Here is a 14,175-nt window from a genome sequence, read left to right on the forward strand (position 1 = left end):
GAGCTCGGATTTGAGAGATGTTGGAGGACATTTTCACCGCTTAGATTAGGGTAAATGTCCTTGACACGGTTTGGATTACTATTCATGATTCTATCTTCGATTTTGGTATTTGATTGATGAATCTAAAAGAAATATTGGGGTTTTTTGGTCAAAACTTTTCTAAAGTGAAAAATTGAATTTTGAACATCGATTCGGAGTCCGATTTGGATGAAACTAGTATGGTTGGGCTCGTATTCGAATGAATTGCTAGAATTTATGAGTTTTCTTGGGTTCCGAGGTGCAAGATCGGGTTGACTTTAAGTATTTGATTAAAGATTCGACCTTTATCATTTGGGTTTACTCCTATGGCATTATTTGATATTTTTGAGTTGCTTTTGGCTAGTTTCGAGCCGTTCAGAGGTCGATTCGCGTGGGAGGGCATTTTTAGAGTATGAACTTGGTTTGTTTGAGGTAAGTAACTTATCTAACCTTGGATCTGAGAGTAATTTCCCATTGGATATGTTATTTCTTATATGATGGGAGTGGCATATATGCGAGGTGACGAGCGTATATGCGTGCACCATAATATCTCATTATATGGGTAGTTCATAGGCTACTATATGCTGTGTTTTGCTTTCATGCTTCTTTGATATCATGTTTTCTCCATTTGTATAACTACGTGAGTTAGTATTCATGTTAGAAATCATGTTTAGGCTATCTGATTAATTGAGTAAGACATGGTAGGGCTATTTTGCTATAATGAGCTATTTGTCTTAGCCGTAGTCATTTGTCAGTCATGATAATTATATCTGCGTGTTATAATTCTGTCTCTGTGTACTTTTGATATGTTATTGGTGTCCTTGTACGTGACCCGAGTTTTTGGCTGAATTTCTAGCACATTGTGATATTCTGTATGGTATATTGGATTATGTTTCTGTGAGATGTTGGCATATAGATACTTGAGCGGTTGATGACCGATGTGGACTATAGATCCGAATTGTAATTAATATTTGGATCGGGTTACACGCCGCAACGAATTGATATTTAGATCGGGTTGCACGCCACAACGGATTGATATTTGGATCGGATTGCACGCCGCAGTGATTATATTGATTATTGGCTTATATTGATCAGCGCTTGGGCAAGGATCTGCCCCTCCGGAGTCTGGTATTCACAGTGAGCACAGGCACATTATATTGTTATATATGTGCTTTGGTGAGGTGCATGTGTGCCAGGCACCCGTACTGTACTGAGTGTGGTTGTATGTGTGATGGTGAGGGGCATTTGTGCCATGCACCGTGAGCGTGGTTGTGTATGTGATGGTGATGGGCATTTGTGTCATGCACAGTGAGCGTGCTGAGTGTGAGTATACTTGATGGCTTCGCTGTGATATTATTGACTTGACATGTACATTTGACATGTAGGTATAGAGATGTATTTTTCTCATGCTAGATGATAAATAAAATATCTTACCTGTTGTTGAAAGTTAGCCATCACAGTTTTCTTGATAAATTCATATTTTACTGATTTCGGTGGTAAAATTTGGACTTTGACTGTTATATATGAAAAGCATGTCTAATTTTTCGCATTTGTGAACGAGTTGAACATGATATTTCATAAGTTATTTTCTTTTGATGTCATCATTATATCATGCGTTGTCATGAATTATTGGTATTGGATATTGAACTTCTTCTAAGCTATGTCACTAAACATCTATAGCAGTGAACTGCCTGGTTAATCACAGTTCATGTAAGTTCATTCCATTAAAACCACTAATAAATAAAGCTTTTACTTTTTATTTTATTTTTTCAGAAATCACGCAAAAAATGCGATTCTAAAATGTTCCACTAAGAAAAATTACGAGTTATATTTGACTCTTCTAATATGTCGCTAAAAATCTATCGAAATGGACTGACTAGTTAATCGTGTAATGTTCAATTGTAGTTTTTAAAAATTACAAGATATATTTGACTCTTCAATTGGGTTTCTGGCAATAGTGATCTTTGAATATATGAGCAAACACGGATGCCTTTTCTTTTTCTAATATATAATAATAAATAATAAATAACAGAAGAGCTACCAGTTTCAACATGTGAGCTTAGTGGCAATAAATTTAAAATCACGGGTAAGTTAGTCATTTGAGCTATCAGGAGATACGTGGCTTCTGTTCCTACAGCCACTGCTTAATTGTGTAGCTCTTCCTCTTCTTTCGATCCTTTTCCCATGAGTTCTCTCCGGTCTTCTCAAAGGTACTTTTCCCAGTTCACTGTTAGCTATGATGATTTTTGGCATGAAGGAGAAGTGTATAGGGCAGAAAGGAGAGACAACATGGAGCCCTTCACCAGAAACAAAGGTAAATTTTCTCTCTCTCTTTGTTTCCTTCATGTTCTGCGTCTCTTCTTCCTTTTTTTCCATCTCAAGTGTTGCCCTCCCCTTTGTTTAATTCTGATCGTGGAATGCATGTATCTCTGTTGATTCGGCAGATTTAACTTGGTCGGAATCTCTTGGTTGACTGTGTTACTCCAATTTCATTAGAAAATTCCAAATATCCAAATTCCAATTTTAAAATTCGATGTAGCTCTATAAACTTCAGAAATTAGACGATAGATTCTATACTTAGATTTGGTTGCAATTTCTTAATACAAATGATTTTCTCAGTATAGATTTGGTTGCGGTAGTTTTTATTTGTTTCCTCTCACATATGTTGGTTTCATAGCGTAAGTAACAAGAATTAAAGTATACACACTTTCAACACAACCTTTGGTAGTTTGTCTGTTTCTACAAAATATCTGCTCTCGACTTGAGCGAACGGTATTAATGAAGAAAAACTTAGATGTGTGGCAAATGAGTGTCTATAAATCCATGTCGTTGATTCGTTGCTTGTGTGTCTATATACTTGCAGTTCAGTGTTGCTTTTCCCGTCTCCTAATGGGTATATATAGAAAATCGGTTTTTCATTATTATGAGTAAGTTTTGATATTTTATGTATGAATTATCCTTTTGTTACACTTATATGTCATACAATAACCTCTCTTCATTACTACTTTGTTTATTATACCTACTTCTGTTAAGCCTTTCTACACGTTTCTTTTCTATTTTGTCGATATTTACTGAAAAATCGTTGTTTAGATTGTTAATGAACTATTGGTATAGAAGTAACGATTGTTGGTAAAGTTGCTTTTGAATTTCTTTTTTCGACTTGGGGTTTTATGATTTTTCCTTATGTCTACTGGTTTATGCCTCTTTATACACTCATTTCAGCCATAACGTCATGATGGTTAGAATTCTTCAATTTCGTATAGTAATAGTAAAAAGTTTCAGTGTGGAATTGCTTTTTATCCCCTGTTGCTTTATGGGGAAGTTGGAAGAGTAAAAAGAACTACTGTTTGGAGGAGAAAAAAAACTGAAAGCGTCCTGTTTCTAAAATGTTTAAGTTATCAAATTTCCTACATTTATGTCATAATGTAGTGAATGGCCTTACTTGAACCAGACGAACAAAGAAACATTTGGTTCATTTTGGAAAAATCATGAAAGAACACAACGAATTTATAAGATATGTTGCAGAATATTTTGTGTTTATTTGTATGAATGCATAAGGCCATATGTCCATTTGGACCACTTAAACTTATGATTTATGTATTAGTATGTGATTTTATAGTATGGTATAGTCGTTCATGTAATATGTTCTATTTGAGAGAGTCCATACTCTTAGAACCATTATATGGTGTATTATTAACAAGGTTGCTTCCATAGAGAGAAGCAGATTTTAGCTGAAGAGTTATTGGCTTATTGCCACATTCACGTGGATATAGTAGAAACTACTATGGAAGGAAAAATATGCCAAAAGAGTTTCCTATTTCCAGAAATCAATATCAAGTATGCTGTGTCTTTATATCCATTTCATGTATTTATGCAGTGTTGTAATCTTTCTTATCCCACTTCATATTTTTCCTAGCTAACAGGTTGTTGTTTAATGGTGCATAACGTGCTTTAAAATTAGGATGTCTATGACTTGGTTGGGCTTTATGCTACTAAAAGGGAAAAAAAATTAGAGGGACATCTGTAGGAATGGGATGCTATATCATAAATCTGCTAGCATTCCTCTTTGTGAGGTAAGACTCATTTCTATTCCTAACTTTTTTAGTCCGTTTCTGACTAGAGGAGTTAACAGATTAGCTTGATAATGGAGTGTCGTGGTTTGTTTGTTGATAGTTGATTGTTTACTTCCAACCACTGAGGTAAATAGTGGTTGAACACTTCCCATGAGTTTTTATCTTTTGCACTTGCATGCATTTATGAAGTCTGATATAACCATTTGAATTTGTATTTTTTCTAACTAATCTGCCAGAAAACTAAAATAGCTCTTTGGTGAAATGCTATAATTTGTTTGAAACAACAAACTATAAAGTGATATTAGAGAGTTTTAAGCTACTATCTTAATCTCTTCTAAATTGGGTTCATTTTTGGTCCAATGGTTTCTGCAGTTATCTTAAGTGAAGTCACGTTTTCTGTAGGATTCTATGCATTCTCTATGAGAAGGTTTCGACATGTGTGCTTCATGGCAAAAAAATTCAAAACTGTAGGCATTTTAGTCTTTTTCGCTAATTGCCTATTGTGATTTGGCGTGTCTTTTAATCGGGAACTGATTTGCCACGTTTGAGGTCTTCTCTCATTTTCTCCATTGTTCCTTCCGGATCTCTCTCTATTCCCTTCGTTGTCTCTCTCTCTCTTCTTCTCTCGATCATCGTCGTTGTCTGCTCTTCCTCAGAAGCTCCTTGCTCATTACTTCTGATTTGTCCGTTAAATGGGCTATGTCAGCAATAGATGATGGGGATTAGGGCTCTTTGTTTCTAGCTCCCGGCGAGTTCAATCTGTCTGTCTTCTATTTATTTTTTGAATTCCTGTAGTAAGGCCTTTAACCACCAACACAAAAGTTTTCACTTTCCCTTTCGACCTTGCTCTAAAATGTTCTAGATCTTGCTTTATCTATGTGTAACACTTTTCTTGGAGCTCAGTTTTTTCCCTTGTTTTATGTGTACTCTGCGAGTGCTCAATAGCGGTGCCGATGTTTACGGGGTTTTATGAATTTGTGGGTGTTGGGAGTTTGCACAACAGAGATTGGGCTGAACTAAGTGGTGTTAAAAGGTGTATTCTTTTGGTTGCTTGTTTGAATTCTTTGTAACTTTAAGCCAATGCAATTGTCGAAAATTGCTTTGGAAAATAAGGTTCATTGTGCTTACACTAAGCTCCTGAATTATTAAAATAGAGTTGAGATTCTATGCACTGATGCGACTTGAACTTGCAAGTGCTTCAAATTGATGGGCATACTAACAGGGATGAAAGATTATATTATCTCCTCTAACTGGTTCTATCCATAGGGGTTTTATGTTGCGTGTCTGAATTATTTACTAGATGTATAACACTAGATGGATTTCAAAGGTTTTTGTAGAAGAGCATTTTTAGTGCAAACAACAAACTGAAATTTTTTCAAAATATGCCAAGGACTTCAATTACACTTACTGTAATTTATATTAAAACAAAAGACCAACGAATGCAGAAATTGTGAAATCTCCACCAACAAATATAGAAAAAGAATGAAAAAGGTTAAAATAGGGAATAACAGACATCTCAGGGAGATCAAAAGTGATAGGCTATCGGAAAGAGAGAAACCTCAGAATGAAAAAATTGTTGTTGTTTTACCGGTCTTGATCGAGTGCATTCAAGAAGAGAACATATTACATTTGTTTACCTAAGTGTGTCCAGATAAAGAATTGTCTATTTTTTATTTTTTGATAAGCATAAAGAATTGTCTTTTCATTTTTACCCAGTAAATAAAAGCACTATCATGTGCTTCATCCAACAAGTGCAAGATGCCAAAACAATAAACCAATAAGAATTAGCTATGGAAAAAATCAAAGAGAACTACTTACTGTAATAAAAAGTACAGAGAAAGGCCTTGAGATAGAGGGGTAGATAGAATGTCAATGACGAAAAAGAAAGAAGGGTAACTTGGTTGAAGAGTAAAGGGGATCGGGTGCAGGTAAAAGGTTGGTTTAGTTAATAATAACAAACTTGCTTCTCTCACTATTTGTCATATGTTAAGTTGCTTCTAATACCTCTTTATGTATGTGATAAATGGCCAAAAGTGCATGATTTTGAGTGTATTTTCATCTCATTTGTCGTGTGAGTTGCGGTAGATTATATGATATTTGAAGTGAACTATACTCATTACGTATTTCTTATTTGTAGGTAGAGCCGTCAAAATGGGCTTGGCCCATGAGGCCAGCCAAACCCAGCTCGCTACTTGAGTAGGGTTGGGCTAGAATTTCTTTGAGCCCTTTTAAAATTGATGCTTATAAGCCCGGCCCAAGTCAGCCCGCTAGCCCTTGAGGCTTGACCGAGGATGAGCCTAGGCCGGCCCGTGGGCCAAAAAATAATTAAATATTTAATATTTAAAAAAATAAAACTACAAAAACTATTAACTATAATCCTCATTCCCCAACCCTAGATTGCTCATTTACCCTTTCATATCAACTAAAATTTAGATTTTTGATATGCATGTAATATGACAATTAGTTTTTCTTTTTCTTAATTTTTAACAAACTCTAAAAGTTTTAGGTGACCAATAATAATCTTTTTTCAAAAGAAAATATTACTTTAAGTGGCCAATGATCAGTTTGGATTACTTTAATATATTATTAATATTTAAACAGTTATTCAATATAGAAAAAGATCAATTTTAAATACATAAAAAAAATGACCACAAGCAAATTTCAGGAATTTTAAAATTTTTATGGATTATAATGATGAAATCAGCAAATGATGTTAATCCTAAATTAAAAAAACTCAGCATATAAATTTATTGAAGCAATCCCTGAATCTGAGAAAAATGAAAGAAAAGTATAAAGAAAATATTCATGTAATTTTAAAAAAGAAGAGCTAGAGATATAGAGAATTTGCATTTCAATTACAAGATTCCTTGTCAAATATCAAGCTTTTTTTACGTCACGAAAAAATATTTAAGAATTTAAAGAAATTCTTTTTTCTAAAAAAAAAAAATTGAAGGGCCGACCGAACCTAGCCGACAACCCTCTTAGGGCTGGGTTGGGCTGACCATTTTAAGGCCCATTTATATGGCGGGTCGGCTCGTCCTTGTCCACCAAATTTAAAAGCCCACGAGGCTTGGGTTGGATTGGGCTAGCCCGTTTTGACAGTTCTATTTATAGGACTGAGCCTGAATGATAATGGAGCAAAAGATATTAAATTATTGCTAAAAGGAGAAAAATGGAAGGATTGGGAGCTCGTATATTCTCGTGCGTGGCATGAAAACATACACAAAAAAGGAGAAAAGTGAAAGCATAAAACAGCAAAGGAAGTGAAGCAAAGGCACAGATCGCTTCGCGAAATGGAAGAAATTCAAAAGATGTATTTGCTCCATGGGCGCGCGACACACAAAGGCAGACGCGGATTCCAACATCGCTTTATTGTTGGTGATAAATTCTTATATTGTAGTTGTAAAAACAATTATGAGTAGCTAAACTATTTCTAGGGTTGATAAAACCTATTGGATGATGAATTTTTGTTGCGTTTAATACATGATTATTGTGGCTGATTGAAGGGCTCTCAATCGGCTATGCTATTTAGATAGTTGAAAAAGGATATATATTTTAGATAGTTGTTGAACAACATCACTACTAAATATATATGAGAGATCAATACAGAGGATTTAAAAATGAATTAGAAATAACGAAACATTGGTGTGAACTTAGTAGTGAGGGTGTAAACTAAAGCTAGCTAGCATAGTTCAAAAGAATACATCTAGTATATTATTGTAGTTGCTCGGAAGAGAGTTACAACACCTAAAGTGCACTACTAAATATATATGAAAATAACGAAACTTTTGTGTGAACTTAGTAGTGAGGGTGTAAACTAAAGCTAGCTAGCATAGTTCAAAAGAATATGTCTAGTATATTATTGTAGTTGCTCGGACGAGAGTTTCAACACCTAAAGTGCTCACAATCAATAGAGAATAAGCGAAGTTATAAGAGACATGGTGGGGAGGATTTCGACGAAAGGAAATCATAACCCTAGATGTTTTCTATTCTTGTCTACAACATTTGCTTTGTTAGTAATAAAGTTACAGGCTCAACTCATTATTCATTATTCAATATTTTTGAAAGTTGATTACTTGATTCTGAAAGTTGATTACTTGAATTCTTCCGAAACTAGCAGTTGTGATTAGTAGGTTAATTCCTAGTGAATCGACTCCAAACTTGTAAACCAGATTATATTTGCAACAACCGCTTAGTTTTGTAAACCCTTTTTTACAACTCATTTTTTTCTACTGAATTGGTTGTTTCCTCAATTTAGAGATTGTAGTTAGAGCCTTTCTTGCTCATATAATATCTATACACGAGGCATTTCCTGTTTGTGCTTTTGATTTGTTGGATTATAATGGCGAATTTTGCAACAGTTTAAGCATGACAGGCATCGTCCGACATTGTTGTTTCTGCTTATGAGTTTGGGTTTTGAAATTTGAGTTTAAATTCTAGAAGCTATTGCAGTAAAACCCTGCGGGATGTCGTCCAATATGGACTGAAGAGTGCAGAGTATTTGACGTGGCAAATGATACAAGCAAATGTCTCTTCTAACCAAGAATACAGAGGAACAGCATTCTTGATATATTTCACAGATTCACTTCCTGTACAATTCTTTTCGTTGCACATGGAGAGTTGGAGATTTCACATAGATAGAAAACAATTGTAGGATTACCAAGCTATGTAGTGTTGTGTATGTCAAAACCCTCCAACGGTAGAGTGCGTGTATCTTTGGTACGGAACTATGAACTGCTTCATCATGAAATAAGTGATTTGAGTACTTACTACTGAGAATCAAACTCATTAGTCATGACTGGAATTTTCATGATCGAACTCCTAAATTACAATACAAAAATTTACGAAATATCCCAACACAAATATTCATGTGTAAACTTTAATGTAGAGCAGTAAAACGGACAGTTGCATAATAACCTTTATACATGCTAAATGATCTATTTTAACCAGTTAAATTAAATGTGAAATGTACATTAACTTAAATACATAATAAAAATTACTCAGTCTAATGAAGTAGACAAAAATGTAGAGGCATCTGAATGCACAAGGACTATATGCAAGAATCCTAGAGCCACAATCTCCGCCACAATTCATTATCGGCAACGTACAGCGCTAAATACGCTATTAACAAAGCGCATCAGAGACTCTAATTAATTGCCTTTTTATAGACTCAATATTCAAATTAGTAATATAAAGTAGTATGCACACGTCATGAAAGAAACAGATGAACAAATTTTAAAGAATTATTGGGTCTTAATTAAAAGTAGTCAAATGGCTTTATACATTAGTCTGCACCTCTTTTCCTTATTTCCCTTCTAGTTCAACAGAAATAATAAAGTATTCAACAATGTAGAGGCATCTGAATGCACAAGGACTATATAAAAGTCCGTGTGCCAGAATCTTCTCCCCAAGTCATTATTGGCAACGTACAGCGCTGTATACACTATTGACAAAGTGCATCAGAGACTCTAATTTATTGCCTTTTGTAGACTGATTAATCAAAACCAGTGATATGTAGTAACTCATATCTTCATTCTCAAACATAGGCTTATCGCCAACCAGTCATCCTTGTCAAATCAAGGATATATGAAATCAAATCTTAAATCACTTTTCAATTTAATTCATATGCATGCTTTTAGTAAGAAAATTATGTGATTCACATTTCATGTCAAAATTAGTTCAGAAGAAACCAATCTCGTTCTCTATGCTTACTGTCTAGTCTTAAAATTAAGGAGCAAACATTGAACTACTTCTAAGCTCAGTTTGATTTTCAAATGCAAATCTTTTAGATCAGTTTGAACTACTTATAAATCATGTAACCAGGGACAACTTTAATATATATATATATATATATATATATATATATATATGAGGCCTGATGAAGTATTAAATAATGTGAGGCATCTGAATGCACAAGGACTATATATAAAAATCGTCGTGCCAGAATCTTCGCCCTAATTCATTCTTGGCAACGTACAGCGCTGTATACGCTAGACAAAGCGCATCAGAGACTCTAATTTATTGCCTTTTTCTAGATTCATTACCAAAATCATTAATCTCAACAATTATGAGAGAACAGATCAACAAAAATGCGCGAGTTGTTAAAATAAATAAAGAGGCTCAGATAGTAATGATATCGACGAATCAACAAGCTTTTGATTAAGCTTTCATAGTTTGATGGTATATGATTTTTTGGTCATCATTGCCTCAACTGTCTGAAATTTCGGGATTTAAAAAAGAAAAGAACAGGGAAATGCGAAGGAATCCCAGATTATGAATACAAAAAGTGAGCAGTAAATTAGAAATCTTGAAAGGTTCTAAATTTCAGTTGCATATGAGACAGGTGCTACTGAGAGTAAGCGCAGGTGAAACCTGGAGGCTGGAGTTGATCTTTTGACGGAGGCGACTAATCCTAACTGTGAACTAAAGAGACGCCTTCTAATGGGCTTATATAGAGCAAACCTTTGCAAAACCCTAATCTACCAATTACCAGAATGCCCCAATAGAACCGACCCATAAGCCCTAAAATCTGATATGCCTCGTACAATTAATATAATAGCATGTTCCGCCAAGTTTTTAAAATCGATGTGTTTGAAAAAGTATTTTTCTTTTATAAAAAATATTTTATGTTTTATTAATTAATTTAAAAAATATTTTTAAGCAATAATTATTATTTGGCCAAGTTTTTAAAAACTACCTTTAAGTGTATTTTCTTAAAAGTACTTTTCAAAAAGGGAAAATGTCTGACTTTGCACCTCTACTATGGTATATAGTTTACATTTATCCCCGTTATACTTTTTCGCCCAAATTTATCCCTAATACTAACAAACTATTCGGAATTACCCCTAGCCCTAACGTCCCTTCTAATAATTTGTCCATATCAACAGTGAAGTCAGCATGTCCAACTAGCTTAAAATGACCCATCTCCGTAAACTTGACCCACTCTAGCCGATTGACTCATCCTACATCTAACTTATCCCATAAATGTATTTGACCCGGATGATTTGAAAAAGAGTTCATTTTTCTGATGTCTTGAAAGAAAAAGAGAAAGTGACTGAACTCTCTCTAAGTTCTCCATATTTCATTGGTGAAGGTCCAATGGAGAGGTCAACCGGTCGATTAGGCGACTTGGGAGACCGAGCATGATATGTGGAGCCGATATCCTTATCTTTTGGCACTTCATGTATGTTTTTATACTCGTTCGAGGATGAATGTTTATTTAAGAAGGGGAGAATGTAACGACCCGCCCAGTTGTTTTGTGTATTTGAACCATGTTTCCCCTTTAGAAGCTTTCCGTATGTGTATTTGTGGTTATGTGACTTGCATGGATGGTTGATTTGGTTTAGAGGAGGTTTGGGATTGATTTGGAACACTTGGTTCCTACTTTGGAAACTTAGGTTGGAAATGCTAATCGAGGTTTAACTTTTATAAAAACGACCCCGGAACGGTATTTTGATGGTTCCACTAGGTTCTCATGGTGGTTTTTGACTTAGGAGTATGCCGTAATTGATTACAGAGATTCTTAGGATGAACTGGCTCTTTTTGCCGAAAGTTGGCAATTTGAAGGTTTAGAAATTTTTTAAATTTGATCATGAGTTGACTTTGTGGCTATCGGGTTTGAATTTAGATTTCAAAATATGAATTAGGTTTGTTTTGCCATTTGAAACTTGTGTGCAAAGTTTGGTGTCATTATGAGTTGGTTTGATATAAATCAAACGCTTGTTTGTGACATTAGGAGTTTTTTTAGTTTCATTGTGATTTCTATATATTTTGGTGTTCGATTCGTGGTTTCAGATATTATTTTAGTGTTTTGAGATGGCGAGCGAGTTCGTATGATATTTTTAGACTTGCGTGGATATTTGGTGTGGAGCCCCGGGGGCTCGGGAGAGTTTCAGACGTGTTTCAGATCATTTGAATTGATGTTTAGATTTGCTAGTTCTTGGCTAGTGCTGCAGGTTTCGCAAATGCGAGCACCAGTTCGCATTTGTGATGGATAGGTCGCAAATTGTGAAGGTGAGCTGAAGGTGTTAGGCTTCGCAAATGCGAAGCCAGCCTCGTATTTGCAATGGGAACTTGGCCGGAGCAAACAACATTTGCGATCTTTCTGTCGCATTTGTGATGCCTGCTGGGTTCGCATTTGCCAACAATGTGTTGCATTTGCGACATTCCTTAGGGCTGACCGGGTTCACTTTTGCGATCCCTATATCGCATTTGCGGAGGTCGCAAATGCGATATCTGCAGCTGGGTTAAAAGTTGAGATTTCGGGACTTAGTCTCATTTTATCATATTTCTTAGCCCTAGACTCGGTGCGAGGCAATTTTAGGAGGGAATTTTCACACAAAGCTATTGGGTAAGTGTTTTTTACTCCATTTTGATATTATAACATGATTATTGATGAATTTTAACATAAAAAAATCATGAGATTTGAAGGAAAATTTTGGGAAGTTTTACTATGTTTTGAAAAATAAAAACTTGTGATTTGAGAGTCAATTTGAACTCGGATTTGAAAATCAATCATATATTTGGACTCGTAGGGTTATGGCAGTCGAGATCTATCCCTCGACTCGGATTTTGCAGGGCTGCCCAGGGTTGACTTTTTTGAGAAATTTGTAAAGATCTTAACTTAATTAATCAAAATTGATTTCGTTTACATTGTTTGATATTACTAAGTCGTTTTGACTAGATTTGAGTCGAGCAAAGGAGAATTTTAAAGGAAAAGTATTTTTAGAGTATTAATTGGGGCTATTTGGGGTAAATATCTTGTCTAACTTTGTGTGAGGGAAATTACCCCTTAGGATTTGGCCTAATTTGCAATATTTGTGTTACGTGAAACAATGTGTATACGATGTGACGAGTGTGTACATAGGCATATGTGTGGTTTGTGACCGAATTAGACCTTACGCTATTAATATGCCTTGAATTAGGGTTGCTTTCTATATGAACATGCTTTGTTGCTGAATATTCCCTGCACTCTTATCTTATTATCATGTTATTGTGCACATCATTGTCGAGCTTTGAGCCTATATTTGAAGTGACTTTGTATCTTGTTGTGCGGGTTGATTGTTATTATGTGTAGTATAAGGGTGGTGAGATGCACATGCGGCGATATAAAGGTGGTGTTTATTGATGCACAAGCGGCGAGATAAGGGGGCTTATGCACGCGTAGCTATATAAGGGAAAATATTTCATTGTGAAGCTCACGCGACAACATAAATGGTGGCTTGTTGATGTTGTTATGTGGTATTTTGCGGTGATCCTTGATGTTACTCATGTGTTGGAACGGGTTGATGTTTTGAACCCATCCTTATATTCCTTAAATGATTTCACTTTGTGTTTTTATGAGTTCTTGGTTGATTTGCCATGTTATCACATGCCCCACTCTTAGTTGATATCTATCTTGTCTTATGATAGGCTTATCTAGTCTTAGAAATTAGTTGCTATAACAACCCTTATGATGAGATTTTGGGTCGTGACATAAACCAAATCAAACTAAATCATAGTCGGCTTTTTCTTCCTAGTTTAACTCGGATTATCGATTTTGTGCGGTTTATCTGTTTTCTTTGTATACCCCTGCCCCTAATAATTATAAATCAAACATTTAATACTCTCAAATCCTACCCATATATGTAACATTGTTAAGACGCCGCCAATTCTTTAGGTGTCGTTTGGTTATCCGTCTTCTTCCCTCTTATTTACCCATAGAACGGTACAGTTAAATTTATATGTGGTTTATAGACAAATGAATTGATTTGATCCTAAAATGATAATTAAATTAGACAAAAATATAAGACTTAGCCTTGAAATTGAGATAAAATAGCAGAAATCTTAATTCCGGGAGCAGAGCTTCCGGAGGCAGTAATAACAATATGAATAAGCAAGAAAGTAAAATGTTATTGAGCTTTGGATAGAATACAGTGTATGCTTTGTTAGAAAATTTGTGTCCTTTAGAATGGTTGGGGAGCTCACTATTTATAGTTGCACCTAGGGAACAAGGTCCTAGGATCAAACCCCTCTTAAATGACAATTATGAGGGTCATTGAAGAATGTGTAACGGCAGGCAGTAAAAGCCATATTCTCTATAACG

General features: G+C 35.1%; 1 long non-coding RNA gene and 1 other non-coding gene across 2 annotated transcripts; one reads left to right on the forward strand and one right to left on the reverse strand.

Moving 5' to 3' along the window:
* The first annotated feature begins 2,074 nt into the window (after positions 1-2,074).
* On the forward strand, positions 2,075-8,860 carry LOC107810832 (uncharacterized). Its single transcript, XR_001653737.2, has 2 exons — positions 2,075-2,332; positions 8,544-8,860. It is a non-coding gene; the product is annotated as an uncharacterized LOC107810832 (long non-coding RNA).
* A 1,347-nt stretch (positions 8,861-10,207) lies between these two features.
* LOC142170067 (small nucleolar RNA snoR116) lies at positions 10,208-10,299 on the reverse strand. Its single transcript, XR_012699679.1, has one exon. It is a non-coding gene; the product is annotated as a small nucleolar RNA snoR116 (small nucleolar RNA).
* Between the last annotated feature and the right edge of the window lie 3,876 nt (positions 10,300-14,175).

This window comes from Nicotiana tabacum, chromosome 15 (assembly GCF_000715075.1).
Source record: "Nicotiana tabacum cultivar K326 chromosome 15, ASM71507v2, whole genome shotgun sequence".
NCBI classification, from domain to species: Eukaryota; Viridiplantae; Streptophyta; class Magnoliopsida; order Solanales; family Solanaceae; genus Nicotiana; species Nicotiana tabacum.